Source organism: Ambystoma mexicanum, chromosome 3q, assembly GCF_040938575.1.
Source record: "Ambystoma mexicanum isolate Mex_15411 chromosome 3q, UKY_AmexF1_1, whole genome shotgun sequence".
NCBI lineage: Eukaryota > Metazoa > Chordata > Amphibia > Caudata > Ambystomatidae > Ambystoma > Ambystoma mexicanum.
In genome coordinates, this window is record NC_090926.1 from 1,077,645,759 (window position 1) to 1,077,666,067 (window position 20,309).

General features: G+C 51.6%; 1 protein-coding gene across 1 annotated transcript in view; it reads left to right on the top strand.

The window, feature by feature from the left end:
- Positions 1-4,771: 4,771 nt before the first annotated feature.
- Positions 4,772-20,309, top strand: part of SLC16A3 (solute carrier family 16 member 3) — a 162,780-nt gene continuing 147,242 nt past the window's right edge. Inside the window, exon 1 of the mRNA XM_069655329.1 lies at positions 4,772-5,331. The gene's annotated coding sequence lies outside the window, so the exon portion shown is untranslated. The remainder of the gene's footprint in view (positions 5,332-20,309) is intronic.

The window sequence follows — 20,309 nt, forward strand, 5'->3', positions numbered from 1 at the left end:
TTGTGGCTGAGGGTCACCTTGATCGTGGGGTAAGGTCTGGTGGGTCACTTTGATGGTGGGGTCAGGACCTCATATCACCTTGATGGTGGGGTCAGGACCGCAGGTCACCTTGATGGTGGGGTGAGGGCTGGTGGGACCCTTGTGGCTGAGGGTCACCTTAATGGTGGGGTCAGGACCAGTCACCACCTTGACGGTGGAGTCAGGGCTGGTGGGACCCTTGTGGCTGGTGGTCACCTTGATGTTGGGGTCAGGGCTGGTGGATCACCTTGATGGTGGGGTCAGGGCCGCAGGTCACCTTGATGGTGGGGTCAGGGCTGGTGGGACCCTTGTCGCTGAGGGTCACCTTGATGGTGGGGTCAGTGCTGGTGGGGCCCTTGTGGCTGAGGTGGGGTCAGGGCCGGTGGGAGCCTTGTGGCTGAGGGTCACCTTGATGATGGGGTCAGGGCTGGTTGGGCCCTTGTGGCTGAGGGTCACCTTGATGGTGGGGTCAGGGCTGGTGGGTCACCTTGATGGTGGGGTCAGGACTGCAGATCACCTTGATGGTGGGGTCAAGGCTGGTGGGACCCTTGTGGCTGAGGGTCACCTTGATGGTGGGGTAAGGGCTGGTGGGTCACCTTGATGGTGGGGTCAGGACCTCAGGTCACATTGATGGTGGGGTCAGGACCGCTGGTTACCTTGATGGTGGGGTGAGCGCTGGTGGGACCCTTGTGGCTGAGGGTCACCTTGATAGTGGGGTCCAGACCAGTCACCACCTTGATGGTGGAGTCAGGGCTGGTGGGACCCGAGTGGCTGAGGGTCACCTTGATGTTGGGGTCAGGGCTGGTGGATCACCTTGATGGTGGGGTCAGGACCGGAGGCCACCTTGATAATGGGGTGGGGCTGGTGGGACCCTTGTGGCTGACGGTCACCTTGATTGTGGGGTCAGGGCTGATGGGTCACCTTGATGATGGGGTCCAGGCTGGTGGGACCCGTGTGGCTGAGAGTCACCTTGATGGTGGGGTCAGGACCAGAGGTCTCCTTGATGGTGGGGTCAGGGCTGGTGGGACCTTTGTGGTTGAGGGTCACCTTGATGGTGGGGTCAGGGCTGGTGGGACCCTTGTGGCTGGTGGGTCACCTTGATGGTGGGGTCAGGGCTTCAGGTCACCTTGATGGTGGGGTCAGGGCTGGTGGGACCCTTGTGTCTGAGGGTCACCTTGATGACGGAGTCAGGGCCGGTGGGTCACCTTGATGGTGGGGTCAGGACCGCAGGTCACCTTGATGGTGGTGTCAGGGCTGGTGGGGCCCTTGTGGCTGAGGGTCACCTTGATGGTGGGGTCAGGGCTGGTGGGACCCTTGTGGCTAAGGGTCACCTTGATGACGGGGTCAGGGCTAGTGGGTCACCTTGATGGTGGGGTCAGGACCGCAGGTCACCTTGATGGTGTGGTGAGGGCTGGTGGGACCCTTGTGGCTGAGGGTCACCTTGATGGCGGGGTCAGGGCCGCAGGTCACCTTGATGGTGGGGTCAGGGCTGGTGGGTCACCTTGATGGTGGGGTTAGGGCTGGTGGGACCCTTGTCGCTGAGGGTCACCTTAATGGTGGGTTCAGGGCTGGTGGTGCCCTTGTGGCTGAGGGTCACCTTGATGGTGGGGTCAGGGCTGGTGGGACCCTTGTGGCTGAGGGTCACCTTGATGATGGGGTCAGGGCTGGTTGGGCCCTTGTGGCTGAGGGTCACCTTGATGGTGGGGTCAGGGCTGATGGGTCACCTTGATGATGGGGTCAGGGCTGGTGGGACCCGTGTGGCTGAGGGTCACCTTGATGGTGGGCTCAGGACCAGAGGTCTCCTTGATGGTGGGGTCAGGGCTGGTGGGACCTTTGTGGTTGAGGGTCACCTTGATGGTGGGGTCAGGGTCACATGTCACCTTGATGGTTGGGTCAGGGCTGCTGGAACCCTTGTGGCTGGTGGGTCACCTTGATGGTGGGGTCAGGGCTTCAGGTCACCTTGATGGTGGGTCAGGGCTGGTGGGACCCTTGTGTCTGAGGGTCTGAGGGTCACCTTGATGATGGGGTCAGGGCTGGTGGGTCACCTTGATGGTGGGGTCAGGACCGCAGGTCACCTTGAAGGTGGGGTCAGGGCTGGTGGGACCCTTGTGGCTGAGGGTCACCTTGATGGTGGGGTCAAGGCTGGTGGGACCCTTGTGGCTGAGGGTCACCTTGATGATGGGGTCAGGGCTAGTGGGTCACCTTGATGGTGGGGTCAGGACCGCAGGTCACCTTGATGGCGTGGTGAGGGCTGGTGGGACCCTTGTGGCTGAGGGTTACCTTGATGGTGGGGTCAGGGCCGCAGGTCACCTTGATGGTGGGGTCAGGGCTGGTGGGACCCTTGTCGCTGAGGGTCACCTTGATGGTGGGGTCAGGGCTGGTGGGGCCCTTGTGGCTGAGGGTCACCTTTTTGGTGGGGTCAGGGCTGGTGGGAACCTTGTGGCTGAGGGCCACCTTAATGATGGGGTCACGGCTGGTTGGGCCCTTGTGGCTGAGGGTCACCTTGATGGTGGGGTCAGGGCTGGTGGGACCCTTTTGGCTGAGGGCCACCTTAATGATGGGGTCAGGGCTGGTTGGGCCCTTGTGGCTGAGGGTCACCTTGATGGTGGGGTCAGGGCTGGTTGGACCCTTGTGGCTGAGGGTCACCTTGATGGTGGGGTAAGGACTGGTGGGTCACTTTGATGGTGGGGTCAGGACCTCATATCACCTTGATGGTGGGGTCAGGACCGCAGGTCACCTTGATGGTGGGGTGAGGGCTGGTGGGACCCTTGTGGCTGAGGGTCACCTTAATGGTGGGGTCAGGACCAGTCACCACCTTGATGTTGGGGTCAGGGCTGGTGGATCACCTTGATGGTGGGGTCAGGACCGGAGGCCACCTTGATAATGGGGTGGGGCTGGTGGGACCCTTGTGGCTGAGGGTCACCTTGATTGTGGGGTCAGGGCTGATGGGTCACCTTGATGATGGGGTCAGGGCTGGTGGGACCCGTGTGGCTGAGGGTCACCTTGATGGTGGGGTCAGGACCGGAGGTCTTCTTGAAGGTGGGGTCAGGGCTGGTGGGACCTTTGTGGTTGAGGGTCACCTTGATGGTGGGGTCAGGGTCACATGTCACCTTGTTGGTGGGGTCAGGGTTGGTGGGACCCTTGTGGCTGGTGGGTCACCTTGATGGTGGGGTCAAGGCTTCAGGTCACCTTGATGCTGGGGTCAGGGCTGGTGGGACCCTTGTGTCTGAGGGTCACCTTTATGACGGGGTCAGGGTTGGTGGGTCACCTTGATGGTGGGGTCAGGACCGCAGGTCACCTTGATGGTGGGGTCAGGGCTGGTGGGACCCTTGTGGCTGAGGGTCACCTTGATGGTGGGGTCAGGCTGGTGGGACCCTTGTGGCTGAGGGTAACCTTGATGACGGGGTCAGGCCTAGTGGGTCACCTTGATGGTGGGGTCAGGACCGCAGGTCACCTTGATGGTGGGGTCAATGGCTGGTGGGACCCTTGTGGCTGAGGGTCACCTTGATGATGGGGTCAGGGCCGCAGGTCACCTTGATGGTGGGGTCAGGGCTGGTGGGTCACCTTGATGGTGGGGTGAAGGCTGGTGGGACCCTTGTCACTGAGGGTCACCTTGATGGTGGGGTCAGGGCTGGTGGGGCCCTTGTGGCTGAGGGTCACCTTGATGGTGGGGTCAGAGCTGGTGGGACCCTTGTGGCTGAGGGTCACCTTGATGATGGGGTCAGGGCTGGTGGGGCCCTTGTGGCTGAGGATCACCTTGATGGTGGGGTCAGGGCTGGTGGGACCCTTGTGGCTGAAGGTCACCTTGATGATGGGGTCAGGGCTGGTGTGGCCCTTGTGTCTGAGGGTCACCTTGATGACGGGGTCAGGGCTGGTGGGTCACCTTGATGGTGGGGTCAGGACCGCAGGTCACCTTGATGGTGGGGTCAGGGCTGGTGGGACCCTTGTGGCTGAGGGTCACCTTGATGGTGGGGTCAGGGCCGCAGGTCACCTTGATGGTTGGGTCAGGGCTGGTGGGACCCTTGTGTTTGAGGGTCACCTTGATGGTCTCACACCCCCAGCCAAGCGTTCTCTTCAGGCCTAACGCTGCCACTCTCGGTCTGGATAATTCCGGCCAGATCGAACACATACTCCTGATCTATTAGCCACCACACCTACCGCTAGGAAGCAGCTGCCACAGGAATTCCGCACCAGCTGCACACATACCTGGTGCGCACACGCACCTTTGGACTCTCTCTACTCCCTCTACTGACCAGGACTTCGGTTCCCAAGGGTGTTCAACCTACCACCGCCTTCAGACCATACCAATGGTATATAAGGCGCTATATAAGTGCAACATAACATAACATAACATGGTAGGGTAAGGGCTGGTGGGTCACCTTGATGGTGGGGTCAGGACCGCAGGTCACCTTGATGGTGGGGTCAGGGCTGCAGTCACCTTGATGGTGGGGTCAGGGCTGGTGGGATCCTTGTGGCTGCGGGTCACCTTGATGGTGGAGTCAGGACCGGCGGTCACCTTGATGGTGGGGTCAGGACCGCAGGTCACCTTGATGGTGGGGCCAGGAGCGAGGTTCCCCCTGGTGCTGGGGGTGGGGCAGGGGATCTCTGGCGCCCTAGTGATCAGGGCTGAATGCATTCTGGCTCAGGGAGCGGCGTGTGCGGGAGGAGACGGGAGTGGCAGGTGCACCAGCCGGCCCGGCCCCCACCTTCCCCGCCCCCCCCTGATCTTCCAGCACTAGGACACATCGAACGGCGGCGGCTCCTCTCATGACGCGGAAGGAGGACGTGCGTTTCAGAAAGCATCGGGGAGGAGGGGGGGCGAGAGGGGGTGTGACACCGAGCGCTACCGAGGGACCAGAAGGCATCACACGCACGCAGAGGGCTGAATGCACCGGGAAGCCTGCGGACGTGCGCCCTAGACACCGTGGGTGCAGGCGGATGCGAGACGCCAGGAGACGGCAATCATCACCCGGGGGTGCTGAGGCGCAGAGCACTCAGTGCGGTGCAGAGAAGCCGGGAACTGCAGGGCAAGGAGCGCCGGGGAGCCGGGCGCATCTCTGGACCCTGGGTTGGCAGTAGCCAGAGACGGCGTCCAGAGCACGCAGGACACACACAGCACCTGCCGGTCCGAGTGCACCCGGGATGCACCAGGGAGAAGGGGGCGCCCAGGGGCTGAACGCACGCAGCTACATGCTGGCCTGAAGCGGGGAAGCTCCAGGGACCTGTGACTGGCAGTGACTTGAGCCGAACCTTCAATACGCAGAAGCCAAAGCACCCAACCAGCAGCTCCCGGACCTCAATACTTACTGATAGGTAAGAGGGGGGAAGGGTACTCATAGCCTGGAGGGGGTTGGGGGTGGGGGGGAACTCGGCCAGCGCGTTGGCGTATAGCGCTCAATAAATGCAAATACTCGGTGAAGGTGAAGGAAGGTCAGACGGTGGGGGACGGGGGTGGACATGGGGGGGCTGGGGGGAGGCGGAGGCCGGCACGGAACAGTGCGTGACCTACGCAGTAGTTGAGCTCCCGAGACTTCCAGGGCGGCCCCGTTTTACGCACCAGGCGTTAAGCATCCTTCTGGGACGTGGGGATGCATAAAGCAGTCTAGCCAGGAGAAAACAACGCGCTAACTCTGGGAAGCCGAGATTGCAACGTATATCGTGTCTGATTCCACAGTCGTCCAGTGAACGACTAGACAAGCCCCGGTCCTGGGGGGTGAGGTGTCAGTGTGCGGGATGGGGGTGGCGTGCCCGCGTTGAATCGAGAAGCTGCAGCAGGTGTGGACTCGGGGCATATCCACCGGCTCACACAATGTGACGCTGTCATGTAAAGCGTCAGTCAATGACTTTCTATTCGTGAGCGACAGGGGCGCGGTGGCGCAGCGCAGCACCCACTCAAGAATCACGCTGCGCCCCTGTCACTCTCTAATAGAAAGTCATTGACTGACACTTTACATTAGGTGTCATGTAAAGGGCGCCGCCAGCTCACACAATGTAAAGTGTCAGGGGCTGCCAGTGCACTTTATTTGCGGCGTCCCTGTGTAAGCGCACCACCCCATCGCCCCTTGACACGGCTCTGTGTGATGTTATAGGGCGTGTAAATGAGAGGCCGAAGGGAACTGAAGGCAGTTGTAGGGCTGGAAGCAGGGCAGACGAAGGCCAGGAGTAAGGCAGGTGAGGGGTAGGAAGTAGTGCAAGTGACAGACCCGAATATGGCAGGGTGGGGCTGGAGTAGGGCAAGTGAGTGGCTGGAGTAGGGCAAGTGAGTGGATGGAGTAGGGCAGGTGAGTGGCTGGAGTAGGGCAAGTGAGTGGCTGGAGTACGGCAGGTGAGTGGCTGGAGTAGCGCAAGTGAGTGGCTGGAGTAGCGCACGCGAGTGCCTTGAAGTAGTGCATGTGAGTGGTTGGAGTAGGGCAGGGGAGTGGCTTGAAGTAGGGCAGGGAAGTGGCTGGAGCAGGGCAGTTGCTGGTGTAGGGCAGGTGAGTGTCTGGAATACGGCAGGTTAGTGGATGGAGTAAGGCAGGTGAATGGCTTGAAGAAGCGCCCGAGAGAGGCTGAAGTAGGGCAGGTGAATGGCTGGAGTAGGGCAGGTGAGTGTCTGGAGTAGCACAGGTGAGTGGCTGGAGTAGGGCAGCTGAATGGATAGAGTAGTGCAGGTGAGTGGCTTGAAGTAGCGCACATGAGTGGCTGGAGTAGAGCAGGTGATTGGCTAAAGTAGAGCAAGTGGTGAGATAGAAGTAAGTAAGGCTAATGAGGGGCTGAAGTAGGGCAGGTGAATGGATGGAGTCAGGCAGGTGAGTGGCTGGAGTAGGGCAAGTGAGTGGCTGGAGTAGGGCAGGTGAGTGGCTGGAGTAGGGCAGGTAAGTGGCTGGAGTAGCGCAGGTGAGTGGCTGGAGTAGCGCAGGTGAGTGGCTGGAGTAGCGCAAGTGAGTGGCTGGAGTAGCGCACGCGAGTGGCTTGAAGTAGTGCATGTGAGTGGCTGGAGTAGGGCAGGTGAGTGGCTTGAAGTAGGGCAGGTGAGTGGCTTGAAGTAGCGCAGGTGAGTGGCTGGAGTAGGGCAGTTGAGTGGCTGGAGTGACGCCGTGAGTGACTAAAGTAGCGCATGTGAGTGGCTGAAGTAGGGCAAGTGAGTGGCTGGAGTAGGGCAAGTGAGTGGCTGGAGTAGGGCAGGTGAGTGGCTGGAATAGCACAGGTGAGTGGCTGGAGTAGGGCAGCTGAATGGATAGAGTAGTGCAGGTGAGTGGCTTGAAGTAGCGCACGTGAGTGGCTGGAGTAGGGCAGGTGAGTGGCTAAAGTAGAGCAAGTGGTGAGATAGAAGTAAGTAAGGCTGATGAGGGGCTGGAGTAGGGACAGGTGGGGAGATGGAGTAAGGCAGGTGAGTGGCTTGAAGAAGTGCACGAGAGAGAGGCTGAAGTAGGGCAGGTGAGAAGTAGGGCAGGTGAATGGATGGAGTCGGGCAGGTGAGTGGCTGGAGTAGGGCAAGTGAGTGTCTGGAGTAGCACATGTGAATGGCTGGAGTAGGGCAGGAGAGTGGCGGAGTAGTGCAGCTGAATGGATGGAGTAGGGCAGGTGAGTGGCTTGAAGTAGCGCACGTGAGTGTCTGGAGTAGGGCAGGTGAGGGGCTAAAGTAGAGCAAGTGGTGAGATAGAAGTAAGGGGCTGGAGTAGGAACAGGTGGGGAGATGGAAGTAGGGACTGATGGAGGAGGACGAGGCAACAGACGGAAGTAAGATGTTGAAGGAATCAAAACCGAGGCAAAGAGGTCTAGAGACCTAAATGGCGAAGCAGAGAAGCCCTCGTTAGGATAGGAGGCTGTGAGGCCCCCAGCAAGATGGACCAGGTGGCCCTCAGTATATGCGCTAGATTATATGGGAGCAGGGGGCTCGAGCACCACCGACCCACAATAATGAAGTCTCCTGGCCTTGGAAGGGCTAGGGGCAGCCACAGAAGCAAGATTAATGGCCTTCGGGACAGGCGTGCTGTTGGTGTGTTTGTGGGTGTGAGCATTACCTGTGTTGGCACAGAGTCCTGTGTTACATGGGGCCAAGTGGGCAGAAACACACCCCATCAGGCCGCCCCCTACCTGTTGCCTGAGTAATGACTACTTCCCTGACACTGATAGGTGCCCGTGACACCCCGGCACCCCACCAGGCCACCCCCTACCTGTTGCCTGAGTAATGAAAGGTGCCAGTGACATCTTGGCACCCCTTAAGTCCGCCCCCTACATGTTGCCTGAGTAATGACTACTTCCCTGACACTGATAGGTGCCCGTGACACCCCGGCACCCCACCAGGCCGCCCCCTACCTGTTGCCTGAGTAATGGCTACTTCCCTGACACTGAAAGGTGCCAGTGACATCCCGGCACCCCACCAGGCCGCTCACAGACAAGGAAAATACATCTTCCATTAAACTCTTTTTCTTCAACATGTTTCTATTACAGTGTAGATTAATATGTGATTTGTGTAATTTTAAAGCCACCCCTAAAAGGCAGGTTGTTATTTTGGCCCAGGTAAGTCAAACATTAGCAGAGATCACCAGATACAGCAGTTTAGATGTGTGGTCAAGTGTCTAAATTGCAGACTCGCATGAAATCCTGGCTTCGTCATTTAGGCAAAGTGTGTGATCCTGAGCAGTCGTTTGATCTCACTGTTTCTTATTTGACAAACGTAGCAGTCCCCAGTCACAGTGAAGTCTAAAAGAAAGTAACTCATCATTTACTACACTACAGTGTAGCATTGGGAAAGCCACGAATTCTAGTTTATAGTGAAAACATTTTGGGGGACATATTCACCATAACAAGAAATATTGGTTGTTTTCCAATGTGTGTGCACCCTTGTGGTTCTTGGTTACGGTTGCTGCTGTGATAGGTCACCGAAAGGGGGGCGATGTGCTACACAAGACCATGTAATGCTACATTAGAACACATATTTGAGAGGAGTTTCAGTAAAAAAAAAAATATATATTTTTTTTATTTTTTATTACGAGTATATAATCACCGAAGTTATTTTTACAAGAAGATGAAGAAGGTAACGTAAGATTTCAAAAGTAAAAGCGAAGGTAAAAGCAAAAATAGTAGTAGAAAAAGTAAAGATAGAAGATGAAACTGAAGAACTGGTTAACAATGAAAGCCAGAGTGGAAACACAGATGGTAAAAGTGAGGACGAAGGCAAACAGAACAGGACAGAAGAGGATCACTCCCCACAATCTGTTTGTGTTAACCCATTCTGGGGAGGCTGTAGTGGTGCTTGTAGAAAGATCTGGTCCAAAATGTTTGTGGCTGCTATGGTCCAGGAAGGTCTCAAGCCTCCTATTAAGCGTTCCTACCAAAGATCTTCTTCCCTCAGGTAGGCATTCTTTAGATGGTGCAATATATATGGGGATCTAAATTTGTCTGTACCACGACACAATAGCAAAAGATGACGTAATGTTTCTGGTTGGTCGGGGTCGTTACAAAAGCGGCAGGTGTTAGATGGTGAAAGACCTCTTGAATGTAAAATTTCGTTTGTAGATAATAAATTAAACCTTGCACGAAGAAGTGTATTCCGAGTTTTTCTGCTTGGGTGTTTTATCAGAAAAGGTTGGATTACGTTCAGTTTTCTACATGTTGGAGGTAAATGGGTGGCACGTTTGTACTCAGATGCCTTGTCCAATGTATTTAGTTTCAGTAGATTAATACTAATATAACATATGCAGTGTCTCCTCTAGTTGTGGGCAATGCTGCAGGGCCTCCCAAAGCGAGGCAGGGTAACTACTGGTACTATCCGGCAAGCCGGGGAGAGGGGCCACTGTCTTCTCCCCAAGCCTGCTCCCCTCTCCCCCACAACACAGAGACACGCAGTCTCTCCTCACTACAAAGCACAGGAAGGATGAGGTGTGAACAACACCTCACCCTTCCACAAAGCAACAGGGTGCAAAGCACCATGAGGAAACCAGCAGCAGGCAGGAAGGAGTACAAAGACCTGCCCTCCCCTCGGGGGGGCCCGACAGTCGGCTACTGCCGACCTGGGGGCTGGGCCAGCCCCCACAGCTACACATCAAAGACCCAGGGCTACCCCTGGATCTTATATAAGAGCTCCACAGCTCACAGAAAAATACAAACTGTCTGTGGACTCTGAACAGGGACCCAAACAGTCAGGAGGTTCGCTGTTCACTCAGCATCCTCCACTCTCTTTCTTCTTTTTCTTTTGCCTTGGAAGTTTGCCGTTTGCTCGGCAACTTCCTCCTTGGCAGCCCTAATTTTCATAAAATGTTCGCCTTTTCACGGGCGTCTTTTTTCCAAAGTGAACATTGCCCTGTTCAAAGAATATTCCTTCCGTTGGGAGAGCGGCACAAGGAGTGTCATCCGGAGGACACAGCAAAGCCACAAAGCGGGACGCTGTGTTTTAGCCAAGCGAGCGGCGGAAGAAAACAATCAGGCAGCCCGGCGCAGGCGGTGTGTCAGTTTCACCTTCCAAGTAAGTGTGCCCCTGCGCCGGGTTGCAAAGCAACGACTGGTTTCTGCCGGTCATAAACTAGACAAACCCTCAGAAGCAAGTTAACACGGAACACTCGGAAAACAGTAGACGCGCATATTTGCTAAATGTAACAATAATTTTGCCATAGTAAACATTATCACCTCCAAGAAAAGTGTTTATAATGAAAACAGAGGGATTCCCAAGGATTTAAGCAGACGAGAACGAAGCGTTCACTGAGACCCACCCCCCTTTTGCTAAAAGCTGGTGCAGGAACGAAGAAGCGAGGCGCAACACCAGTGGCACAGCGGTTAAGGAGTGGGGCTTGACATCACAAAGCCCTGTGTTCGAATCCCCGGGGAAGCGTTATTATGATATAAATTAAACAAACTGCATGAGCCAGCCACATAGCACAGCAAATAAGGGCTCGCGTGGACACCCGTGCAGAGTCTACAAACACAGGTTCGGATCCCGTCAGGGCCAACACAGGCCAATTATAAGCAGGGCTCGATGCATGCAGCGCAAGATAACCAGTTTACGAGTATGTATAACTAGGGGGTTGGTAGTCGCCAGAAAAATTAACCCATTCTTGATTTGTAGAATGTTGTGCTACTTATGGGGAATTGTGGTGGTGTTAAAAAAAATCACCTGCTTCCCAGCATGCACATATTGCAAAATATACTCACTTAGTGAAGAATTAACAGTATATATTAGAACAAATCATAACAATTATTGTAAACCCCTTACTTCAGGGGACATATATTTATTTACATATGTTATAAATGAAGATCAAATGAACAAAAAACCAAAAAATAGATACATACACCAGAATAAATCATAGTCATTATGTATAATCAAGGAATGGAGGCAATATTCAACAACAGATTTATCCACGTCAATACTCAACATGAGTTTTAGGATAAGGGTAGAAAGCAATGTTAAGCAGTTGTTTAACAGAAAAATACTCTCTGGTGATTATTTTTAACACCACCACAATTCCCCATAAGTAGCATAACATTCTACAAATCAAGAATGGTTTAATTTTTCCGGCGGCTACCAACCCCCTAGTTATACATACTTGTACCCAGCCCAAGGTTCCGCCAGTAGGGCTCTCCCTCTTGTTACAACGTTACCCAGTTTACGGACAAGGTATAACAGAGTGGCACAGCACAAAATAAGCAGGGCCCGAGATCACAAGACTGTGAGTTTGGATCCCCCAAGGAATGGGTACAATTGCGAACAAACGAAAAAACAAATAACACTGGTAGCCCCACGTGTCATCCACAAACGCTGAAGAATTTTAGCAAACAGACAGCAAAGGAAAGAACCTTGCATAGACAACAAACTAATGTGAACAAGCTACCACGGCACAAGTTGCAATACGCATTACAACAGCCGACAGTCTCAGTGGCGCAGTCAGTAAATGCATGTGGTTGGCACAGGAAAGGTCGAGGGTTCGAATCCACTCTGTGATAGAGAAAAATATTAAAATAATGGGTTCTTTACAAGGGCAAAAGTCAAAGCGAAAGTTTTAGGTTACGCTAACATACGTAAAATGTTATATTTGGGGAATTACACGAACGACATTGTGAAACACATGGGAAAAGACTTTGTTTAAGTTTAAAGCGGATGACCAGTTTCCCCAGCGTCTTGATGTGGCCGAGATTGGAACAGAAACAGCATCAACACAGGTAACAGGACAAACAAGCACAAACCAGGGGCCAGAATAAAAACCCAGGCTTGCCGCTAAGGGCAGCCAAGGTAACAGATAGAGGATATATTTCCAAAATATAGTCACACCCTCCAAAACGGTACAGAGAGTCAGATAGCACAACAAGTAGAGCGTGCACCTTGACATTAGGGCAGAGCCTGCTGACGCAGGGTCGAACCCCGGCAGGGCCGAACTCAGCCTTTCATTGTCGCCAAGGTCGATAAATGAGCACCACACACCGTGGGAAATTAGCAGCGCTCAGATGCCTGAGGGTCTGTAGCGCAACATAAGTAACAAAAACCAAACATGTGATGCATGTGTGTCCAGAAGAGAATAGGGAAGGAAAACAAAAGAGGTAGCGGAACATACAAGAGAAAAAGATGTATATTGTAAGACACAAGGAAAGACTATTAACACATGGGTAGCATCACAAGTCAGGCTGACAGTACACCGAGATGCCAGAGAATAAGGTAACACAGCCTACCAGGCAGCAGAAATACGCAGAGGAAAATACAAGCGAGAAATAGAAGAAGGCAAAAATCCAAACAACCAAGGGCTCAGGCCTGAAAACTGCAAGTAGCACTGAACCCAAGAACTGGTTCTACAAAAATAATAAGCAGTGGGGAATAAACACCACACAACAAAACAGGCTGACGCCTGAGAAGTGCTGCAAGTAGCACGGAACCGGAAAACGGGTTCAACAAAATCAGGATGCAGTGGGGAAAAACACCACATAGCACAACAGGCCAACGCCAGAAGGCCATTGCCATGGTGCGATAAAGAGCACCGAACCTGAAAATGGTTTCAAACTAAATTAATAAGCAGTGTGGTCGGAACACCACACAGCACAACAGGCCAATGCCTGACGGCAGGGGCCAGAGTGCTACAAGCAAACACGGAACTGGGAAACAGGTTCAGCAAAATTTAAAAGCAGAGGGGAAAAAAAGCCCCACATAGCGCAATACAACAGGCCAACAGACGCCCGAGGGCGAGGGCCAGGGAGCTGCAATGTAGCTCGGAGCGTAAAGGCAGGTACAAAGCAATCTTTTGCTAACAAATAAGAATATAACAGGGGTGGACCGTCCCTTAGAAAACCCAGGAAACCCCACAATTGTTACTAAGCCTCGGGGCACAGGGGAGAGTTACCCACACATATAAGATAAAGGTGCCTCAACCATTGGAAACATGTCCGAGGGTCCAATTTGAACAATTACTCCTAGGGCTCCCCCAACCCCGTCCACAAATCCACCCCGGGTGGACAAAACACCTCCCAGCACAGAGAAACAGGCTAAAAGCTGCAAGGGCCGAGGCCACGCTTCTAAAAACATTCCAAAACTTAATAAAGGTTTTTTAAGATAAATAATCAGGCCAACGCCACAAAGGGTCGGGCCACGCTTCCAGAAGCCCAAAACTATACGTTTTTTTTTATAGATATACAGTCCAACGCACCCACAAAGGCCGGGGCCAGTAAGCAGCCAAGCTAGCAGATTACTTAAACTGTTTGGACGTATGAGCAAAACACTGGAAATCCAGGGAACCAAGCAGGGCTCCCCAGAAACATGCGCAAAACACTAGCATAAATTGGGAATCGAAGTATAAAACAAGACAGCGTATGGGCCTTAAAGCTCCCCCAAACTGGGCCATATTCAGCACGGCACCAGGCACGATCAAAGGAACAGCCAAACTAAGGGGAACAGACAAAGCAGCTAGGACAAAGCAAGCAACAACTTTTGGGGGAAATCTGGACAGCCGGTAACCCATCCAGGTTGTGGCAGCACAGACCAGAGGGGGTAACCTCAGGACCCGGTGCCCAAAAGTATGATATTATTAGGATATGCGATTATTGTTATTGTTTCCATAACCATATCTGTAACAATAAAATCCTATGGCATTTTATTGCCAACACTTGACAAACATGTGGTCTAACTTTTCTCTGGGGAGGGAAAGGGTTCCGGCAGCCCACAACCACTGTTATGAAAAGCACTAAGGTAAGTGGCTTGCATATGGGTCCAGCAGTTATAGCGCTAGTCACACTTTCAGGGGAGCGCAAAATGATGAAGAAATAGATGACGAACTAGCAGTGCATACTTTAATGACTGCAAAATCTAGATCAGTGCACTTTAGGCAATGAACCTACACATGAGAACATGAAGGAATTCTCCTTTACAAAACCGTTTTTCCTTTGCTGCGTCTATATGTTACTTTAAAGTACGTTAATTTCAAATTAACCAAGCCAGCTTTTGTTTATATACCGAGGATTGTATAGTTTGTTTGTTTGTTTGTTTGGTATTTATTATGCGCACCGGACCCTGGGGTATAAGGGCGCAGGAAGTAAGAAGATGTACAGCTTAGAGCATAAATTACAGGTTACAGTTACATGTTACAGATAATTACAAGTTACAGATGCAGGTTTACGATACAAGTTTACAATCATATGGTATAGATGCTGTGTAGCAAAACAGGCGTGAGCATTATCATAATTTCAATTAGCAATAGCTGTCGTCAGCCAGTTAATTACAATTTGCCTGAATTTGGAAGGAGAATGTTCTAGCCTCGCGGTAGTGGGTAATTCGTTCCACAATTGAGCAGCTTTGACTGGGAAGCTAGCTCCGCCTATGGTGGTCAGTTTAAAGCGAGGTATTTGGAGGCGATTGGTGTAGGCAAGTCTGGTTTGTCTTGTGGAGTGTGATCTGGTGAATCTGTCCTTAAGGTATTGAGGGGCTTTGTTGTGTAGAGATTTGTATGTGAGAGATGCAGTTTTAAGTTTGATTTTCTCATGGGTGGAGAGCCATTTGTGTTTCCTTCTTGTTTCTGTAATGTGTTCTCTCCTGGGGATGTCCAAAGCCGCTCGGAGGGCCTTGTTTTGCTGTATCTGGATTTTGTTGATGATGGATTTAGTGGCTCCTATGTACAGTGCGTTACAATAATCTAGTTTAGAGATGATAAGGGCTCTGGCTAGTGTTAGACAACTGTGCTGGGATAGGAATTATTTTCCTGCTCTAATGAGCTTACATGTGTAGGCTGTTGAGGAAGCTAGGGAATTTACCTGTTTGGAAAATGATAAGGTAGAATCAAGGTAGATCCCTAATGTTTTAACTTCTTTAGCAACTTGTATGCAGTTCCCATCTATGATAAAGGAAGAGTAATTTGTGCTTAGTTTATTGATGAGGGGTGTGGTGCCTAGGATGAGAAGCTCAGTTTTATCATCGTTCAGGCATAAGCCGTGGGTTGCCATCCATGCCTGAACGATGCTGTATATTTTGTTCACCAGTGCTAGATCTTTTTCGTAAACCCCCGTGAGTGGGAGGAGGATCTGGGTATCGTCAGCGTAGTTAGTATACGTGATACCCAGATGGTCCAAATCATCAAACAGGGGCTTAGTGAATATGTTATATAGCGTTGGTGAAACGCACGATCCCTGTGGCACACCGCAGGTAATAGGGATGGGGTCTGCAGCTGCTGTAGGTGAGAAAACCCTCATGGTGCGGTCACTAAGGAAGGATTGTATCCATGCTATGGCCTCAGTGGAGAAGTGTGCTGCTGAATCTAGGTGGTTACATAGGACTTTATGGTCCACTAAATCAAAAGCGGCCGATAGGTCTAGTAGCAGGAGGAGTGCTGGTTTTCCAGAATCTCGTACTTTGTCTATTTGGGCTTTAAGGTCAATCAGTGCAGTTTCTGTGCCGTGAAGAGGGCGGAAGCCAGATTGTCGGGAGCCTAATAGTTGGTTTTGTTCCAGGAAATTCTGGATTTGGATATATGTCACCTTGTCCAGTATCTTCAAAAGGAACGGTACCGTAGTGATGGGTCTATAATTGGTGGGTATAGTGGGGTCTAAAGTAGCCTTTTTTAAGAGTGGGAGCACCCAAGACTCTTTTAAGTTACTGGGGATAATGCCTGTGCTAAAGGAGGCATTAATTAACTTAGTGATAAATGGTGCTAGATCTCGTGCGGCATCTTTGATGAGTTGTGCTGGACATGGGTCTCCTTTGCAGTTGGACGGTTTTAGGCCGAGTATTACTTTTTCTACTTCTAGTATGGAGACTTTGGAGAAGTGGAATTGCGTAGTGGGTTTGAAGTTAGCAAGTGTCTTAGTAGGCGGTAATATATTGGATGCTAAGGTCTCGCGTTTTAGTTCTATTTTCTTTTGAAGGTTTCGGACTTTGTTAGAGAGAGCTTGCTGGATTTCAGAGCACCACTTTTTGTCTTTAAGACAGTTATCTTGAGGTGTTATTGGGTTTTCCAGTTCTCTGAGTATGGCGAACAGTTCTTTTGTGCTTGATTTAGCTTGTGTAATTCTGTTATTGTAGGTCTCTTGTTTAGCTAAGATGATTTCTTTTTTATAATGAGAGGAGATATTAACTAGTTTTAGTTTATTTTCTGGAGTGGGGCTAATTTTCCACGTATTTTCCCATTTCCTTTTTTCTAATCTCAGATTTTTTAGGAGAGGGGTGAACCAGTTGTTCAGGTGGCTCTGTGGTTTGCTGTTTCTGAGCTTGAGTGGTGCGATGTCATCAAGGGTTTTGTTCATGATGTTGTTAAATTCTTCCACTAGGCTGTTAGGGTTAAGGTTATCAGGTAAAGCGTCCAAGGTGGGCATGATGCCAGGGAGTAGTTTGTCTAGTGTCATGTTTTTTTTGTTTCTGGTAAGTGCGGGTGGTGCACACAGTTGTTGCAGTTTAGGGGTGACGGTGTCCAAGGAGAATGAGATAAGATGGTGATCTGACCAAATTTGGGGTGAGATGGTGAGAGTAGATATATTGCAGTTGTGGTCAGCAATCCAATCAAGGGTTCTCCCTTTGATATGGGTGGGCTCAAACACTCTTTGGGTGTATCCCAGTTCTGTTAGGGTGTTGGATGCTGCTGTGGCTTGTGAGTCGTTGATGTCATTGAAGCCAATATTGAGGTCACCTAGTAGTATTGATTGAGTAGTATCTTTGAGGTTTTCTGATAGGATGGTAGTTAGGTCATCTATGAAATTCTTGATAGGACCTGGAGGTCTGTATATCAAGTGAAGGTTAAGAGTTTGAGAGTTAGCTGTTGATGTCTTGGTGGACATTATCTCACAAGATTCAATGGTTGGTGAGGGGGTGAGTCTCATCCCAAGTATAGTTTTGACAATGATGGCTAGTCCGCCACCTCGAGCTCCGCACCTATCCGTTCTGAGGATAGTATAATTGTTGGGCACAGCTAGGGATAGTGCTGGGCCTGATGCCTCATGCAGCCAAGTTTCTGTAATGGCTAGGAAGTCGTAGTCTTCTGTCGAGATGACTTCAGATATTTCTATGGCATGGGCGACTAAGGATCTAGCGTTTATTAAGGCTTCTTTAAGTTTAGGTGTGCGGTTAGGGTGTGTAACAGTATTTATTGCTGCATTAGGAGTGGCATTTGTTTCTTTGTTTGTTTGGTAATTGTTGTGCTTAATGTAGTTGTGGGTGAAAGGTTTGCGAGTGGGTTCCTTTTTGGCTCGAATGGTGTTAGTTTCGTATTTGATGAGCGGATCAAAGATTCTGGGTAGTCTTGCTCGTAGTCTTAGGTTTCTGTCGGCTATGTTACATTGTATGGTGGATTGTTGTATTGTGGTTGCTATAAGAGGCGACATGATGAGTCGTTCCAATAGGGCGAGTGAGGAGGCCAGGTATACTAGATAGGATAGTATAAGGAGCATTGTATAATGTGTGAGAGTCCTGTATCTAGATGGATGGCTAGAGTTCTAGTTTTGGGTAGTGTGCAGGCAGAGTAGCTGCTAAGTCTGCTGTGTTGAGCGACCAAAGGGCACAACACAATTACTGTGGTCTAAGAGCGACCAGAGGGCACAACACAATTACTGTGGTCTATGAGCGACCAGAGGGCACAACACAATTACTGTGGTCTATGAGCGACCAAAGGGCACAACACAATTACTGTGGTCTATGAGCGACCAAAGGGCACAATACAATTACTGTGGTCTATGAGCGACCAAAGGGCACAACACAATTACTGTGGTCTATGAGCGACCAAAGGGCACGACACAATTACTGTGGTCTATGAGCGACCAGAGGGCACAACACAATTACTGTGGTCTATGAGCGACCAAAGGGCACGACACAATTATTGTGGTCTATGAGCGACCAAAGGGCACAGTACAATTACTGTGGTCTATGAGCGACCAAAGGGCACAACACAATTACTGTGGTCTATGAGCGACCAAAGGGCACAACACAATTACTGTGGTCTATGAGCGACCAGAGGGCACAACACAATTACTGTGGTCTATGAGCGACCAAAGGGCACAACACAATTACTGTGGTCTATGAGCGACCAAAGGGCACAATACAATTACTGTGGTCTATGAGCGACCAAAGGGCACAACACAATTACTGTGGTCTATGAGCGACCAAAGGGCACAACACAATTGCTGTGGTCTAAGAGCGACCAAAGGGCACAACACAATTGCTGTGGTCTATGAGCGACCAAAGGGCACAACACGGTTGCAACGGCATTAATGAAGTGCAGCGCGATATGGCGCATAAGGGCGGTAGCAATCGCACCATACACATGAGCAACAAAAAGTTAGCAAGAGTGAATTCGCCAAGTTTGTGTGTTTATGCTAGCAATAAGCAGTAGACATTCCCATGAGGACCGTGGGTAGACTAGGCGACTAAGGGTATTATGCTTTACTCACAGTGGGTTGAGTCCAGACAATGCACTCACAGTGGGTTGAGTCCAGACAATGCAGGTAAAGAGTACTGGTTCCACGGCTCCAGAGGCGAACAGGGTCAAACAGGAAGGGGCCTTCCTCGAGCCTTCTGGGCCAAATGAACGTGTTGCTAGGCAACGCGATCTGGGGGAGTTGCAGTAGGGGGGATGCACCTAGTGTTTCGAGGCGCTATTTTGGCTGGAGTAGAGTAAACACGGCGAGAGCGAGTGTGAGAGAGGGCAGTGGGTTCGATTTAAGCAACAGCGCCACATTCTGAGAGCTGTTCTAGGTGGTTATCCGCGTGTGCTTTACCACACGGAGAGTAAGGCCCTTAGTACCCTCGGGTAAAATCCAGGGTTGCTAGCGATGAGGACACTGGGGGGGAGAGGGGAGAACATAGTCCATGGAAAACACTCCATCCCTGGGTTCTCTTTATGTGAAACAAATAAGGTCCCCATGCAAATGTATAACGATGGCATCCATGGCCGTCAGTTTGACGCCCGATAAGCCCTCAGTATGGCAGACCGAGAGGACCATTGTAACTTATGATAGGCCGCCCGAAAAGGCCCCCGAGAGGCCCGCCCTGTGTTTGACAGCCCGCCCGAGAGGCCTTCCCTGTGTTTGAGGGACCGCCCGAGAGGCCCTCCGTGTGTTTGAGAGGCCGAGAGCCCCTTCCGCTTGACTCCCGTCTGAGAAGCATTCATTGTGCGAGAGGGTAAAGACGGCAGGCCGTGGCGCTGCGATGGGCCTAGAAAGGCCGCATCGTGTGACAGGATCACGGACTGAGGTGCGTCAGCACCAGCGTGACGCAGAAGCCTCGACTCTGTCAAAGGAATGAGCGCCATTCAGATTGTTTGAGAGGCCTGCTGTTACTGTGCCAGACCAAGAGACTTTTCAGCGTGGCAGACTCAGAGTCCCTTCAGTGTGACAGGGACAGAGAGGCCCTTCAGTGAGACCGAGAGGCCCCTCTGTGTGAAGGAGACCGAAAAGCCCATCAGTGTCGTAGGGACCGAGTGGCTCCTTCTGTGGGACCCCTCATCGAGACCAAGAGGGCCCGGGACCAAAACCAGACTGGGACCCGGCGGCATCTGTAAAACAGGCGTCACAATCTATAGGGGAAAGGAAGGATTCCTGTGAAATGTGGGGAAAATACCCACATCATATGGTGTGTCGAGGGATGTAAGACCAGCTTCAAGTACTTTCCTTGGAGAAATAACCCCATCACACTTTATGTACCACTAAACCATGAGGCATACGTCATATACTCGAAATTGCAATACTATCCCAATGTCTGCCATGTTTAGTTTTCTCTATTAGGTGGTGCATTATAAGCTGAGACTTCTGCATTAGAATACAGCTAGGGAGAAATGGCATATGAGGAGGGGCACCCAGCTAGTAGGTGCTGTTCGGTTATTCATTCACCCATTGACTGCCCATGGCCATGCAAATACCTA